Source organism: Pan paniscus, chromosome 19 (assembly GCF_029289425.2).
Source record: "Pan paniscus chromosome 19, NHGRI_mPanPan1-v2.0_pri, whole genome shotgun sequence".
NCBI classification, from domain to species: Eukaryota; Metazoa; Chordata; class Mammalia; order Primates; family Hominidae; genus Pan; species Pan paniscus.
Window position 1 is genome coordinate 22830202 of NC_073268.2, and position 17848 is coordinate 22848049.

The 17848-nt window shown below is 48.8% G+C and overlaps 1 protein-coding gene across 2 annotated transcripts in view; it reads left to right on the forward strand.

Moving 5' to 3' along the window:
* Window positions 1-17848, forward strand: part of RAB5C (RAB5C, member RAS oncogene family) — a 29893-nt gene that overhangs the window by 1174 nt on the left and 10871 nt on the right. The window lies entirely within an intron of this gene.

Consider the following 17848-nt stretch of genomic DNA (forward strand, 5'->3'; position numbering starts at 1 on the left):
GATCACAATGGCAGTTCTGGATTTTTAATTGTAGCCTGAGGAATTCCGATACATGCCAGAAAGTGCAGGTTCCCTCAACCATATTGACTGATCCTTGTCTGTTGCTTGGGGCTTAGGTGTGTGAAATAGCTGCTGTCTCAGACCAAGCTTTGTTATGTGGCCAAAGTACAGGCCGGAGACTGTACCTTAACGAGGAGTAGCCTGGCTCTGAGGCCATGACTGACCCTTGCTATCTACAGTGGAGGAAGGGACGGAAAGCCGTGCAGTTTGTGGGAACTTCTGTAGCTCTTCAGTGTTCTGGGCTACCTTTACCACCCTCGCTTGCCACTTAAAAGTGCTATGTATTTTGGCCTTGAGGTGTGTTTGAGGGCTTCTGGACAGTGGCTAGTATCTGATTCCTACAGTCTTTTGAGTAGAGCTAGAATGTACTTTCTTCACTTTTTTGTTTGTTTGTTTTTGAGATGGAGTCTTGCTCTGTCGCCCAGGCTGGAGTGCAGTGGCGTGATCTTGGCTCACTGCAACCTCTGCCTCCTGGGTTCAAGCAGTTCTCCTGCCTCAGCCTCCTGAGTAGCTGGGATTAACAGGCGCCTGCCACCACACCCGGCTAATTTTTGTATTTTTAGTAGAGATGGGGTTTCGCCATGTTGGCCGGGCTGGTCTCGAACTCCTGACTTCAGGTGATCCACCCGCCTCAGCCTCCCAAAGTGCTGAGATTACAGGCGTGAGCCGTGCCCAGCCTACTTATTTCACTTTTTATCGGACAACAGAAGAAGCCTTCCTTATTAGGGTCAACAGCTGGATCACAGGCTCTGTATCTGTGTGGGTTCCTTTGGGGTTCATTGGAGACTTCTTCAACCAACCTAGTTTCTCTGATCTGGTCAGCCTGGGCATCTGAGGGGCAGGGCCAGAGAGGCCTGACTGCTCACTGGCCATTGGTCTCTGACCAGACTTAGGTCTTCAGGAGTAGACCGCAGTTTGTCACTCTTCAGGAGTGCTGGGATGAGGCCGACCAGCCTTCTGAGGAGACCTTCTTTTCTTTGTCTGGACATGCTCTCCCAGCTCTGACTCTGAAACGACTTTTTTTTTTTTTTTTTGGAGACGGAGCCTTGTTTTGTCACCCAGGCTGGAGTGCAGTGGCACAATCTTGGCTCACTGCAGCCTCTGCCTCCCGAGATCAAGGGATTCTCCTGCCTCAGCCTCCTGAGTAGCTGAGATTATAGCCATGCACCACCACGCCCAGCTAATTTTTGTATTTTTAGTAGAGATGGGGTTTCGCCATGTTGGGCAGGCTGGTCTCGAACTCCTGACCTCAGATGATCCACTCACTTCAGCCTCCCAAAGTGCTAGGATTACAGGCATGAGCCACTGCACCCAACCTGAAACGACTTTGAAGGGGAAGCTCTGCCATTTAGAGAGACGAGGCAGGCCCCAGTTCTTTGGGTCGTTATGCAGCCACTTCTGGCACCTAGAAATTATAGAGTCCAAGCAGAGGTCAGAAAGAGCGATGGCTCCGTGTGTGACAGAACCTCTCCTTTCTGATGCTGTTCCTCTCCTGCCCTCTTGCCTCTCACAATTAGAGGGCTGTTAAACTGTAGAGGGACAGTAACACTAATTTTTAAAAATCATTTTAAGGTTGCAAAATTATTTTCATACATATTCCTCATAGGTGCCTTGGGAAATAGTGGGGCTTGTTTCCCCACTTTGTTTTTAATTTTTATTATTACTTTTTTTTTTTTTTTTTTGAGTAAGATAAGGCAAGTATGTGTCCCTGCTTTAGAAGGGATGCAGAAGGAACTTAAGTAGTTTGCCTAAGATCGATCATACATTTAGAAAGTAGTAGAGCTGGGGCTTGGATTTGGGGTCAGATGTGACCTGATCTAACAGTGGGCCCTTCTTCGGCCTGGTTTGTTCGTTAAATGAATGAACATGCAGACTGAGTGCGCCACGGCACAAGGGCAGACTCTTAACTCTTTAGCCCTCCTCATCACTAGCGCTCCTCTGTTTTTTTGTCTTCCCCAGCGTCTACCCGACCTCCTGTCTTCTCTCTTGACCCCTTTCACCTCTGCCTCTGAGGACCAAAACAGTTAGGAGTCCCAAGTCAGTACTCTTCAGGGCCTGAGAGTTTGCTGACATCTACATGTCATTAATTTTTCTGGGAACCTGAAAGTCCTAATGGCTAGAAAATGAAAGTTAAAGTGAGTGAACTCAGGGGTCCCACTGGGCAGGGTTAAGGGGGAAGCAACAGAGCGGGCCTCTGGTTAGTCCTCTGTTTCTCCTGTGGTGCTGCCTGCTGCTTGCAAGTGGGAAGAATGTGGCTTGCCACCAGGAGCTCCTGTCACTAGAATTTACATGGAAACAGAGCAAGATCATACATTTAAATTCAGCCCCACCAAGCAAGTACTTCTTAGACCTTCTACTTCTTTTTTTTTCTTTTGAGTCGGAGTCTCGCTCTGTCGCCTAGGCTGGAGTGCAGTGGTGCGATCTCGGCTCACTGCAAGCTCCGCCTCCCGGGTTCATGCCATTCTCCTACCTCAGCCTCCAGAGTAGTTGGGACTACAGGTGCCCGCCACCACGTCCGGCTAATTGTTTTGTATTTTTAGTAGAGATGGGGTTCCGCCGTGTTAGCCAGGATGGTCTCGATCTCCTGACCTCGTGATCCGCCCACCCTGGCCTCCCAAAGTGCTGGGATTACAGGCGTGAGCCACTGCGCCTGGCCAGACCTTCTACTTCTAACCCTTGCCCAGTAAACAGGCAGTGTGGTCGGGTGGAAGGCACTAGAACTTCAGAGGCAGTTGGACCTGAGTTCTCATCCTGATTCCCCCACTTACCAGTTGTGTGACCCTGGGCTTGTTACTTGACCTCACTGAGCCTGTGTTTCTTCTGGTAAAATGGGGATGCTAAATACCTTGCAGAATTAGAAACAAAGAAAGGAGCTAGTCCAGTGCTGGCAGACTGGATGCCCACAAAATAGCAGTTGCCTCTGATGGGTAGGTAGGGGTTTGAAGGTCTCATTCTCATTCTGTTGCCCAGGCTCACTGCAACCTCCGCCTCCTGGGTTCAAGCGATTTTCCTGCCTCAGCCTCCTGAGTAGCTGGGATTACAGGCACCTGCCATCATGCCCGGCTAATTTTTTTTTTGGTATTTTTGTAGAGATGGGGTTTGACCATGTTGGCCAGGCTGCTCTCAAACTCCTGACCTCAGGTGAGGTGATCTGCCCGCCTCATCGGCCTCCCAGAGTGCTGGGATTACAAGCATGAGCCACCGTGTCCGGCTGATTTTTTTTTTTTTTTTTTTTGAGATGGAGTTTCACTCTTGTCTCCCAGGCTGGAGTGCAATGGCGTGATCTTGGCTCACTGCAACCTCTGTCTCCCGGGCTCAAGCGATTCTCCTGCCTCAGCCTCCTGAGTAGCTGGGATTATAGGCGTGTGCCACCATGCCCAGCTAATTTTTGTACTTTTAGTAGAGACAGGGTTTCTCTATGTTGGCCAGGCTGGTCTCGATCTCCTGACCTCAGGTAATTGTGCCCAGCCTCAACACTGATTCTGATTCAACATGTGTACCAAATGTATGCTGGGGCTGGGCACAGCGGCTCATGCCTATAATCCTAGCACTTTGGGAGGATCGCTTGATCCCAGGAGTTCAAGACCAGCTTGGGGGCCAGGTGTGGTGGATCACGCCTGTAATCCTAGCACTTTGGAAGGCTGAGGCTGGGAGATCACCTGAAGTCAGGAGTTCGAGACCAGCCTGGCCAACATGGTGAAACCCCATCTCTACTAAAAATACCAAAATTAGTCAGGCGTGGTGGCACATGCCTGTAATCCCAGCTACTTGGGAGGCTGAGGCAGGAACCTGGGAGGCAGTTCAACCTGGGAGGTGGACGTTGCAGTGAGCCGAGATTGCACCACTGCACTCCAGCCTGGGCAACAGACCAAGAGTCTATCTCAAAACAAAACAAAACAAAACAAAAAAAACCAGCCTGGGCAACATAATGAGACCCCATGTCTAAAACAAAAACAAAATGTCTGCTGGGATGCCTTGTACATTGCTTGATGGTTTCACAAATTGTCTCATTTTGTAGACATTGAACAGAATTGATGTGGGTTGTATTCCCATTTTACAGAAGAGAACGCTGTGCCACTTCAGTTTTACTTAGTTGTAAGCGTTTTAATATTAAAACAGTCCTGTAACTATTATAGATTAGAATGCAAAGTTTGCATGAATTGAAGCTAACACAGGAAACTTTAATTAATTAATTAATTTATTTATTTATTTATTTATTTTTGAGACAGGGCCTCTCTCACCCAGGCTGGAGTGCAGTGGTACGATCATGGCTTACTTCGGCCTTGATCTTGTGGACCCAAGTGATCCTCCCACCTCAGCCTCCTGAGTAGCTGGGACTGTAGGCATGTACCACCATGCCCAGCTAGTTTTTGTATTTTTAGTAGAGACAGGGTTTTGCCATGTTGCCCAGGCTGGTCTCAGAACTCCTGGGCTCAAGTGATCCTCCTACTTTGGCCTCCTGAAGTGCTGGGATTACAGGCATGAGCCGCTGCACCTGGCCAAAGACAGTATTTTGGTTGTAGCCAGCTGCTTTGGGTTCAACTCCCAGATTTCTGGGAGTTTCCTCTCCCCTGACTTGAGTGAAGGGTACATATGTTGGGGCTGTTTGAGAAGCACTGCTTTAGGTAGAATTTATAAACTAGGATGTGCCAAAATCCAGGTAATCATGCTTGCAAAAACCTTGGCAGAGGAGAATCGGAATATTTTTGGCATCCTCTGCATTAATAGCTTGGTATTGTAAGAGATTACTTTTCCAATTAAATAGCCCCATCCTCTATGTATAAGAACAGTAATACAAATAAAAGCTAAACTTCTATTTTTGCCATGTGCCAGGCACTCTTGTGAGCCCTATGTGTTGACTCCTTTAATCCTCCAACAACCCCAGGAGGTAGGTTCTGTGTTTAATCCCCATGTTAGAGTGGGGGGCTATGTAGTAATGGCAGAGATGGGGTGTGCTCTTATCACTATTCAATACAGCCTCTCCTTGACCCATCTCTGGGCTAAATGCCTACTGTTCACTTTGCCTAGAAGGCTCTTCTCCACCTCACGTGCCTGGAAACTGTATCTCCCTACTTTTCTCTCAAAGCTCAGTTTGAATGCCACTTCCTCTGTGAAGCCTTCCCTTGCCCCAAATGGGCTGAGGGCTTGTCTCCTACATGGGCTGTCTTCTCAACTGCTATCTCATTGTTCCTTATTTGCCTCATTCTCTGGTGGGTGAGCCCTTTAGGGGCACAGATCGGGTCCTGTTTGATCTTTGTGTGTTTAGGACCTGGCATGGCACTCAGCATATTAGGCCCCCTACTGAAGTTGTTAAAGGAGAGGGCAGACATTCAAACCTGCCCTTAAAGCAAACACCAAACACCTGCCCACTTCTTTTTTTTTTTTTTTTTTTGAGATGGAGTCTTGACCTCTCACCCAGGCTGGAGTGCAATGGTACGATCTTGCTCACTGTAACCTCCGCCTCCTGGGTTCAAGTGATTCTCCTGCTTCAGCCTCCCTAGTACCTGGGATTACAGGTGTGTACCACCACGCCCGTCTAGTTTTGTATTTTTAGTAGAGACGGATTTCACCATGTTGGCCAGGCTGATCTCAAACTCCTGACCTCATGATCTGCCTGCCTCAGCCTCCCAGTGCTGGGATTACAGGCATGAGCCACTGTGCCCAGCCTCGCCCACTTCTTTTTTTTTTTTTTTTTTTGAGACAGAGTTTTGCTCTTGTTGCCCAGGCTAGAGTGCAATGGCGCAATCTCAGCTCACCACAACCTCCGCCTCCCGAGTTAAAGAGATTCTCCTGCCTCAGCCTCCCGAGTAGCAGGGATTACAGGCATGTGCCACCACGGCCGGCTAATTTTTTGTATTTTTAGTAGAGATGGGGATTCTCCATGTTGGTCAGGCTGGTCTCGAACTCCCGACCTCAGGTGATCCACCCGCCTCGGCCTCCCAAAGTGCTGGGATTACAGGTGTAAGCCACCATGCCTGGCCCTCGCCCACTTCTTTTAACACATACTTCCCTTCCTTTCTTCACACACTTTGGATGTCGTGAACCTATGATTCAAACTTCATCTGATCCCACAGCTTGAGCCATATCTTTGGTCCATCCCCCAGAAAGTTGCTCACAGACAAATGGGAGAGCAAACAGGTCAATAGGATCAATGTTACAGTACGGATGATGGGAAGCAGGTCACAAACTCAGTTTCCAGAAGTTAAGACTCTCCAAATCTCCATTTCTGGTGAAGGGTTTAATGGGACAATGAGGGCGCGGCCCTGACTAGCCACAGTCCGGCTGACTGGCTTCTGCCGTGTGTGTATCTGATGGCAGGACAGAACGACCGTGCTTCTGCAGTTGTGTGTGGTGAGGCAGCACCGACCCCAGACCAGTACTTAGCAAGGATCAGTGGAAGCAAATTTGACTCTGCCTGTGGATGCTGTTCTGTATGTCTGCACAAGGCTCGTTCCTGAGTGAAGGTGGCTTAAAAAAGTGGTGGCAGCAGCTGTTCAGACCAGTGGTATGAGCAGCCCTCACATGTGTATTCCACAGATGGGGTCTTTAACATTCCCTGGTCCTGTGCCTGCAGTACTTGGATATCCTCTGCTCACCTTGAGGCTGGTCTGTCTTTCTTTCTCTCTCTCTCTCTTTCTTTCTTTCTGTCTTTCTGTCTCTTTCTTTCTTTCTGTCTTTCCTTCTTTCTTTCTTTCTTTCTTTTCTGTCTTTCTTTCTGTCTTTCTGTCTTTCTTTCTGTCTTTCTTTCTTGACGAAGTCTTGCCTTGTCGCCCAGGCTGGAGTGCAGTGGTGCGATCTCGGCTCACTGCAAGCTCCCGGGTTCATGCCATTCTCCTGCCTCAGCCTCTCGAGTAGCTGGGACTACAGGCTCCTGCCACCACGCTTGGCTAATTTTTTGTACTTTTAGTAGAGGCAGAGTTTCACCATGTTAACCAGGATGGTCTCCATCTCCTGACCTTGTGATCCGCCTGCCTTGGCCTCCCTTTTTTTTTTCTTTTGAAATGGAGTCTTGCTCTGTTTCCCAGGCTGGAGTGCAGTGACGCCATCTTGGCTCACTGCAACCTCCGTCTCCTGGGTTCAAGTGATTCTCCTGCCTCAGCCTCCCGAGTAGCTGGGACTACAGGCGTACGCCACCATGCCCAGCTAATTTTTATATTTTTAGTAGAGACAGGGTTTCGCCGTGTTGGCCAGGATGGTCTTGATCTCTTGACTTTGTGGTCTGCCTGCCTTGGCCTCTGAAAGTGCTGAGATTACAGGTGTGAGCCACTGTGCCTGGCCAATTTTTGATTTTTTTGTAGAGACGGGGTCTCCCTATGTTGCCGAGGCTTAATAAACTTATTCTTTCAGAATACTTTTAGAAAAGTTACGCAGATAGTACAGAGTTTTCTCGCAATCCCTCACACATAGTTTTCCCTGTTATTAACATCTTATGTTAGTATGTATTTTACATTAAAGTCCATCCTTTATTCAGATTTCCTTAGATTTTTACCTTATGTCCTTTTGCTGTTCCAGGATCCCATGTTACCTATATTCATTGTCTCCTTAGGCTCCTCTTGCTGTGCCAGTTTCTCAGACTTTTATTGTTTTTGATGACCTTGACAGTTTTGAGGAGTGCTGGGCAAGCATCTAAAGAGGATCTCGGCCAGGTGCGGTGACTCACGCCTGTAATCCCAGCACTTTGGGAGGCCGAGGTGGGTGGATCACTTGAAGTCAGGAGTTCGAGACCAGCCTGGCTAACATGGTGAAGCCTCATCTCTATTAAAAATACAAAAATTAGCCAGGCATGGTGGTACGCACCTGTAATCTCAGCTACTCAGGAGGCTGAGGCACAAGAATCGCTTGAACCAGGAGGCAGAGGTTGCAGTGAGCCAACATCGTGTCACTGTGCTCCAGCCTGGGCTGGAGACAGAATGAGACTCCGTCTCAAAAAAAATAATAAAAAATAAAGAGAATCTCTTCTCAACTGGGATTTGTCCAGTATTTTTCTCTTTTTAACAGAGTCTTGCTCTGTCAGCCAGGCTGGAGTGCAGTGGTGCAATCTCGGCTCAAGCCATTCTCCTCAGCCTCCCAAGTAGCTGGGACTACAGAAATGCACCACCACGCCTGGCTAATTTTTGTAGAGACAAGGTTTCACCATGATGTCCAGGCTGGTCTCAAACTCCTGAGCTCAAGCGATCTGCTCACCTCAGCTTCCCAAAGTGGTGGGATTACATGCGTGAGCTAACACGCCTGGCTGTGTCCAGTGTTTTTTTCATAAGTAGACTGTACCGAGTTTTGGGAAGGAGGACCAGAGAGGTAAAGTGCTGTTTTCATCACATCATGTCAAGGGTACATACAGTCCACAAGCCTTTCCATGACTGATGTCAACCATGATCACTTGGCTGAGGTGATGTGTGTGAGGCTTCTCTGTAAAGTTGTTCTCCCCTTCCCCTTTCCATGCTGCATGCACCCTTTGGAAGAAAGTCACTGTGTAGCCCACACCTAAGGAACAGGGACTTATGTTCATGTTCCCCTTGTTGAGGGCGGAGTAGCTACATGAGTTACTAAATTATTTTTTCTCTTTTTGTTTTTTTTGAGATGGAGTCTCACTCCATCGCCCAGGCTGGAGTGCAGTGGCGCAATCTCGGCTCACTGCAAGCTCCGCCTCCGGGGTTCACGCCTTTCTCCTGCCTCAGTCTCCCGAGTAGCTGGGACTACAGGCCTATAGGCGCGCGCCACCACACCCGGCTAATTTTTTGTATTTTTTTTAGTAGAGATGGGGTTTCTTTTTTTTTTTTTGAGACGGAGTCTGGCTCTGTCACCCAGGCTGGATGCAGTGGGGCAATCTCGGCTCACTGCAAGCTCCGCCTCCCAGGTTCACGCCATTCTCCTGCCTCAGCCTCCTGCATAGCTGGGACTACAGGCGCCCGCCACCACGCTCGGCTAATTTTTGTATTTTTAGTAGAGACAGGGTTTCACCTTGTTAGGCAGGATGGTCTCGATCTCCTGACCTCGTGATCCGCCTGCCTCAGCCTCCCAAAGTGCTGGGATTACAGGCGTGAGCCACCACGCCCACCCTGAGATGGGGTTTCACCATGTTAGCCAGGATGGTCTCAAGTTCCTGACCTCGTGATCCACCCGTTTCGGCCTCCCAAGGTGCTGGGGTTACAGGCGTGAGCCACCGCGCCTAGCTGAATTATTAAATTCTTCTATATGAGAGACTTGTCTATTTTCCCCCATTTATTTTTATTTATTTATTTTTTGGAGATGAGTTTTGCTCGTCGCCCAGGCTGGAGTGCAATGGTGCGATCTTGGCTCACTGCAACCTCCACCTCCAGGGTTCAAGCGATTCTCCTGCCTGAGCCTCCCGAGTAGCTGGGATTACAGGCAGATGCCACCATGCCCGGCTAATTTTTGTATTATTAGTAGCTACGGGGTTTCACCATGTTGGCCAGGTTGGTCTCGAGCTCCAGGCCTCAGGTGATCCACCTGCCTCGGCCTCCCAAAGTGCTGGGATTACAGGCGTGAGCCACTGCGCCTGGCCTATTCTCCCCCATTTATTTGTTCAATTATTTATATCAGTATGGACTCCAGGATATTTATTTTACACTTTGGTTTATAATCCAGCGATAAGGCCGGGCACAGTGGCTCGCGTTTGTATTCCCAGCACTTGGGGAAGCCAAGATGGGCGGATCACCTGAGGCCAAGAGTTTGAGACCAGCCTAGCCAACATGGTGAAACCCTATCTCTACTAAAAATACAAAAGTTAGCTGGGTATGATGATGCACGCTTGTAATCCTAGCTACTCTGGTGGCTGAGGCAGGAGAATGGTTTGAAGCAGGGAGGTGGTGGTTGCAGTGAGCGGAGATCCTGCCACTGCACCCCAGCCTGGGCAACAGAGTGAGACTTTGTCTCAAAAAAAAAATAAATAAATAATCCAATGTTGCTTTGTTTTATTGCCCAAAATGTTTCAGCTTTGCCCATTGGTTGCTCTTTTAGCCTCCTTTGACCTGCCTAGTCATTGTGAGGATTTTTGTTTTTGGTTTTTGGTTACTTCTTTACTTTTTGGCACTGCCAGATTTTTGGAGACAGACTCACTCTGTCCCCCAGGCTGGAGTGCAGCTGCACGATCTCAGCTCACTGCAGCCTCTGCCTCCCAGATTCATGCAATTCTTGTGCCTCAACCTCCTGAGTAGCTGGGATTACAGGTGCACGCTACCATGCCTGGCTAATTTTTGTATTTTTAGTAGCAACGAGGTTTCACCATGTTGGCCAGGCTGGTTTTGAACTCCTGACCTCAAGTGATCCACTTGCCTCAGCCTTCCAAAGTGCTGGGGTTACAGGCATGAGCCACCACTCCCGGCCCCAGGCTTACTTTGTGTATTTCGTGCCAGAGTTGTAGATTCAGCTGGCTCTCCAAGGCCACTGCCTTTTTAGCAAATGTTTTCTCTCAGGTATGTTGACATAGAGTGATGTGGATGCCTTGAGTTATTTCTTCTCTTGATGGTTAGTCATAGTTACTAGAGACTCTGGAGTTGGGAAAGGTAGAGGTGGACCTGGGAAATCTACCCCCTGAGAATCAACTGCAGTCCTGGGAGTTAATCCCAGTAGCTGGCTGTTGTTCTACTCACCCATTCATACTGCTCTTATCCCTGCCTGATGCTATGACTGATCCAAAAAATGGTCTGATTTGGTCTTTCCTTTGGAATTTACCTATGGAGGTGGGAAGATGAGGTATGTGTATATAATCGTTCTCTATTTCAGGTGCTAAGTTCTCCAGCTAAACCTTCCTGGACTCTGGGTCTTGTAAGAGATTCCACGTGGTCCGGGCCAGTCAGTGTCTTTTGCTGCCCTTCCAAAATGGACTGCCCCCATGGGACGGTTTGTGGCTGTTGGCGGGCTCAGGGTAGGCTGTCACTTTGTGCCGTGATCCTGAATCATTGAATAGCTGAAATCCTTCCGTTGTACTGTCATCTCTCTGAAAATGTGTAACTTGAGCCCTGCTGGAAACACTAACTTGGGATCTTAACAGGAGTTGGTTTACAAGCCTTTTGCCTTCTATTCATAGCTCCATGTGTGTCCCCTTCAGGTGGCTGTCAGAGGCATCCCAGGCATGGAGGAGGGCGTGGGTGGCCTCTCTAACCCTGGCTGCTCTCCTAGACATCAGATTGCTCTCTGAGCTGCTCAGACAGCGTGGTGATTAATGACGCCAGTTTTCAAACCTCTAGCATTTGCAGCCTGGTTTTTAAAAGGAACTCTGCTTTCTTTGTCAGCTGCTCTATTCCTGTCCCCTAGCCCTCTCAACAACTGAACTGCTTCTTCCCTTTCCTGAAAGAGGCTTTGAGATGGAAGGAAGGGCATTTGGGCTTTAAGATGCTTTGTGGGCTGGGCGCGGTGGCTCATGCTTGTAATCTCAGTACTTTGGGAGGCCAAGGCGGGGGGATTGCTTGAGCGCAGGAGTTTGAGATCAGCCTGGGCAACATGATGAAACCCCATCTCTACCAAAAAAAAAACCCAAGATGCTTTGTGTTAATGGGGCTTTTTTTTTTTTCTTAAGAGGTTATGGTTTGCATGGTTGGGGCCTTCACCCTATGCAGATTTATTGGATGGTAATGGTTTCTCCCCTCCATTTTTGTGGTTTTGGGAGCTAGTCTCTGGAGAATACAAGATTGGGGTTGTTGACAGGACACTGAGTATCTTCTAGGAAACTGGGGAAAGACGTCCTCTTCAGCATTCTCTCCAAATGAGAGGTACTGAAGAATGGAGTCCCGGGAAACTGGAGGTAAGAGGAATGTGTGAATGTTGTCTGACAGATGAAGTGAGGAGTCCGCCTCCTTCACAGGGAAGTGAAGGCGCAGGGGCTCCCCTGCTGCAGAACATGTACTGAATGCTTCCCGATGCCAGGCCCTTTGCTGAGAGTCTCACATGCATCATCTTCCTGGCAGTCCTGGAGACGGGTGGTACTGGTCTTTCCATTTTACGTGTGAGGAAATGGGTTCAGTGACAACACCAGGCCACCCTAGTAAGTGGTGCCTCCAGAACTTGAACTGAAGTTCAAGTTGTCTGACTCCAGCACTTGTGCTCTTAAGCTCTGTGCGGTAGGGATGGAGGAAGTCCTCCCTGGGGAAGTGAGGCAGCTCCTCAGCTGCTCTGTGGCTCTGTTAGGGGACCCGAGCCGTCTGGCAGATGAATGCAGATTTAAGCCCTCAACTTCCCCCGTTCACTTGCCAAGTGTAAGCAGGCGGTACCTCTCACATGCACAGTTCATCGTATCTGTGCTCACCTACTATGGGTCAGGCTTGCTGTTATGTGCTGTTAACACAAAGGAAACCCATTGTCCAGCCTTTGAGAATTTTGTAATGTGGTTGTTTTCATCTGCAACAGTGCCTTTAATTTCTCTTGCTTTCTCTCTCACAACCCTCAGTCCCCCAAGTTCTCCAGCCCCTTGCCACCTACACTACTCTTATGAACATTTGGGGCCATGGAAGCAGAAGTGTGATTCACTCATTGAATCTTGTTTAGACCTATTCATTGCTTGATTTCTTCACTGGGCAGCACTCTACAGTTTGTTCAGCAAAAATTAAGAAAGATGGCAGACACAGTGGCTCATGCCTGTAATCGCAGCACTTTGGGAGGCTGAAGCAGGTGGATCACTTGAGCCCAGGAGTCTGAGACCAGCCTGGGCAACATGGCGAAACCCCATCTCTACAAAAAATAGAAAAATTAGCTGGGCATGGTGGCATGCGCCCATAGTCCCAGCTACTTGGGAGGCTGAGGTAGGAGGATTGCTTGAGCCCAGGAAGTCAAGGTAGCGGTAAGCTATGATTGCGTCACTGCAATCCAACCTGGGCAGCAGAGCAAGACCCTGTCTCAAAAATGTATATAGAAAAAAGAGCTGGGTGTGGTGGCTCATGCCTGTAATCCCAACACTTTGGGAGGCTGAGGCAGGCGGATCACCTGAGGTTAGGAGTTCGAGACCAGCCTGGCCAACATGGTGAAACCTCATCTCTACTAAAAATACAAAAATACAAGCTGGGTATGGTGGTGCACACCTGGAATCCCAGCTACTCAGGAGGCTGAAGCACGAGAATCGCTTGAACCCAGGAGGTGGAGGTGGTAGTGAGCCCAGATTGTGCCACTGCACTCCAGCCTGGGCGACAGAGCGAGACTCCATCTCAAAAAAAAAATATATATATATATATATCTATATATATATAGATATATATTCTAAAATATTGTTCTTTGGTGCCCAGGCTTCTGAGAATAGCCATCGTCCCTCAGGTCTCCCACTGAGAACTTTGACTTTTTTCTTGTTGGTTGCATAGCCGCTGACCACGGTGTGTGTGGTGTCTGAACAGGAGGCATTTGGATTGCTGTTTCTCTTTTCTCCCACTTTCCTCTCAAACTTGACCTCTGCTCTCTGTTTAGGAGCTGAAGGCAAAACAAAGGGGCAGTGATTTAAACTGGCTTTCTTTTGTTTTCTGTTATTTGTAAGGGCGGGAAGGGTTTTGGAGAGGTGTCCGCTGGTGTGAGTGGCTGGATGAACAGGTGCTGCTTCTGATCCTGACTTTCAGCAGAGGTTTTTGGAGTCTTTCTGGGCCTAGGGAAGCAGCAGAAGTGGCAGCTGTCCTGGCTGGTGCTTCTGACCCCTGCAGAGCCCCTTTTGAGACGGGGGGAAGACGGGCCCTACATTGATGAGATTCCAGTGAGAAATGTCCTAGCTAAATAGTAACTGCCTGAGCAAATGAAATACAGGATAGTTGGGGTAGGCTGGGGCCAGAAGAACCTTTGCCTTGGATGGCACTCTTCCTAGCATCCCGCCTGGCATTGGCAGGTGAAGAACTGACTGGTGGCGTGTGAGCCACCATACAGCCATGTTGTCATCCCTAACAAGCCCTGTGGCTGGGACGTGTGTGTGGTTCTGGGCTGCAGAAAGATTCCAAGTTGAGCTTTTGCTTGAGGCTTGAGAGAGCAGCCCTAGACAGGAGTAGAGAATCTGGCACAGCCTGGATCACAAGGTCAGGAAATCGAGACCATCCTGGCTAACATGGTGAAACCCCATCTCTACTAAAAAATACAAAAAATTAGCTGGATGTGGTGGCATGCGTATGTAGTCCTAGCTACTCAGGAGGCTGAGGCAGAATTGCTTGAACCTGGGAGCTGGAGGTTGCAGTGAGCCGAGATTGCGCCACTGCACTCCAACCTGGGTGACAGAGCGAGATTCCGTCTCAAAAAAAAGAATCTGCCACAACCTTGCTGGCTGAGGTGTGCTGTTAGACACTGGGCCCTCTTAGGGAGAACAGTCTCAGGAATGTCAGCGTTAGGGCCTGGCCCCCCTGGTGCCTTTTGGAATCGGTAGGCTGGCCGAGAGCCTTGCCTGGTGCAGCTGCAGGCAGTGCCCTGTCTGTGGGCCCTCCATGCTACCTGTCTCCTCTGTTGGCCAGCAGGGCCAATGACTGAGAGTTGTTGAGCTGCCCATGAAGCCTGGGGCCCTTCTGTGGACAGCACTGGCCGACCACACTGGCCAAGCTGTGCTAGCAGATCCATGGAGATGTCCTCCCACCCCAATAGTCTTCCTCCCTGTGGGTGCAGAAAGAGGGAGTGGATGCTGGAGGTTTCCATCCAGCCCTGACTGCTCCTCTCTGAGCCTCTCCAGAGAACCCATCTGTCATTGAGAGCTGGGAAGAAGCTCAGGGATCAGGGAAGGATTTCATGGTGTTCTGCTGGGGTAGAGTCCTGGAAAGCTAAGGGTCTGTCCCTCAGGGGTGTCTTCCACCTGAGTGAGCTTGGCATCTGTCCTAAGTGATACAAGACTTCCCACACAAGGGAAAGGGCTGCAGGAGCCAGCTGTGCTCTGTCCTGGCTGACTTCAGCAAAGTTCCAGGCTCAGTCTGCATAGTGTTTATTAAAGATCACTTGGTAATGTGTATCCAGGCTTTAAGCCTCTTGATGCCTCTGCCTTTTGCAGGTATTGGTGGAGTTGGTGTCTGCACTTGGGGCTCTGGTGGACCCCATCAGGGCCTGATTGTGGTGTGGAAGTCTAGGCACTAAGCCTCAGAAATCTTATTGAAAAAAGAATGAAATCAAACCAATCTCAGTTAAGGAAGGTGGGGGTGCTTTCCCTGTGGTAGGGGACCCAGCTCACCTTCAGTGCCCCTCTGGGATGATTTACTTCCCTTTCCGCTGGAAAAAGGGTCATCTTCCTGTGGCTGTGGAAAGGCAGCACCTTCCTCCCTACTGCTGCCTCCCCCAAGTCTAGGTTTAAGAGCTGGACCTCCTGAAGGTGTGAGGTGGAGCCCACCCTGTTGCAACACCCCCCATTGGGATTCGGCTAGATCTCACCCTGGGCTCTTAAGCTTCTGGCTTCCAGGGCCAGGGCCAAGCTTCCCCTGTTAGACTCTTAGGTAAGACACAGGCCCTGTGTGAAGCAGTTCCATAGGCCTGGTCACACAGAGGACACCCTTCTCTTTGATTCCATCCCCCAACCCCTAAACCCCCCTTTCCTCTGCAGATATACTCTAGACTGGTTGGGGAGTGGAGAATATCATACTGTTATAACCTCTTTCTCCCCATCGAAAAGACATAAATATCAGTTTCTCTTTATTACTGTGAAGCTTTAAACCACTTGAAAATCCTTTAGCCCACAGTTAAGCCCAAACAGTAAATATATCCTTAATATATATGTGGGAATCTTACTTTTTATGAGGAATCCCATTGTCTTGCACCTTATTTGTGTTTAACATTTGGGTATCTTTGTTCTCCGTTGGTCTTTTCCAATTCAGGTATCATCTTTTTGATTGTCTTTTTTTTTTTGAGACAGAGTCTCGCTCTGTCGCCAGGCTGGAGTGCAGTGGCACTATCTCAGCTCACTGCAACCTCCGCCTCCCGGGTTCAAGCGATTCTCCTGCCTCAGCCTCCCGAGTAGCTGGGACTACAGGTATGCGCCACCACGCCCAGCTAATTTTTGTATTTTTAGTAGAGACGGGGTTTCACCACGTTGGCCGGGATGGTGTCGATCTCTTGACCTCATGATCCACCCGCCTCAGCCTCCCAAAGCGCTGGGATTATAGGCGTGAGCCACCGTGCTCCGCCCTTGCTTGTCTTTAATATTATTTTCTTCATACTAAAGAGGCAGAAAATATTTTATATACAGAGGAGCTAGATTGCATTCATATCGTTTCCAAGCTTTAACTTTTCATGATTATATGCAAAATTCTATACCAGCAGCATTTTTTAACCTTTTTATTGACATGTGACTTATGTATAATAGTTTACAAATTGTAAATACAGCTCGATGGGTTTTTATATTATTATACACTCATGTATTTACCTCTCAAATCAAGTTATAACTCTTCCATCCAGCAGTGTGCTTTTTTTTTTTTTTTTTCTTTTTTTTGAGACGGTGTCTCGCTCTGTTGTCCAGGCTGGAGTGCAATGGTGCGATCTTCGCTCACCACAACCTCTGCCTCCTGGGTTCAAGTGATTCTCCTGCCTCAGCCTCCCAAGTAGCTGGGATTACAGGTGCCAGCCACCACACCCAGCTAATTTTTGTATTTTTAGTACAGTCGGGGTTTCACCAGGTTGGACAGGCTGGTCTCCGACTCCTGACCTCAGGTGATCCACCCACCTCAGCCTCCCAAAGTGCTGGGATTACAGGCATGAGCCACCTCGCCTGGCGGCAATGTGCTTTTTTCAGTTTGATAGAAACTCATTTTTCCCTAGCTAAAAGCTACATTTTTTAAAAACATGCATAGAAGGTCGCAGTCCCTGTTATTTTTAGTAACAGGGGTTATGGTAATGAGATTGTTAATATTCTGGGGTTTTTCTTTCTATCTCTAATAGGAGAGCCTTGCTTGAGTTATGAGTCTTGGGCAGGCTTGGGCTCTGCCACCAGCTAGCTGGCTGTGTGACCCTAGGCAGGTCACTTCCCCTCACCTTCATTTTTTTTCTTTAATTGTCAACAGTAGGATGGGGTCTTTAAGGCCCTTTTGGGCTCTGACTACCAATTCTAGCCTCTGGGGTAATAAACCTGCCACTTGTTGAAAGCTCACCTTCAGCCTGATACTGTGGTGCATTGTTTCACTTGATCTGAACTACCCCATGCAATTAGTATTAAAGAATACCAATTTTTAGATAAGGAACTGAAGCTGATAATGATCACTTGTGTGACTTGGCCAAGGTCACACGGCTAATAAAAACCGTGGAGTGGAGCTTGAACCAAACCCGGCTCAGCCTCCCAAGTCCTAACCTGCTAGCCACACTGGGGAAGGTGTGTGGGTACCTCGTGTGGATCGTGGCTGGCGTTGCTTCAGATTCTTCTTTCCTCTGGGTCTGCAACCAGCTAGAAGCCTGGATAGTCCTGCTGTGAGTCTGTCCTCTGTTTCTGTGTGCTGGCAGTGGTTTTCCCTTTTGAGGAAGAGCTGTGTTCTTGAGCCTATGGGTAAATCATCTCCCCAACTAATCGGAGCCTGGGAAGCATTTGCAAAACCTTGACTCCAGTTGGCTTTTAAATCAAATGTCTTCCACTTTAGCCTTTGAACCGAGTTACTTCCTCCTGTGTCTCTTGCTCCATTTTCTTTAACAACTCCTTTCTGCTGTTGTTTTTTTGGTTTGATTTTGTTTTGTTTTGCTGGACTCTTGTTTAAATATTCAGGAATGCCTTTTTCCGGGGTAAAATGTAGCTGAAGAGTCACTGGTCAGAAGCACCTCCAGGGGACCCTGGGCGGGGTCACTTGGTTCTCAGGCCACCCGGCTAACCTTGAGTGAGCTAGTCTCTACACCCCGCCTGCCCTGGTCAACAGTCTGATTG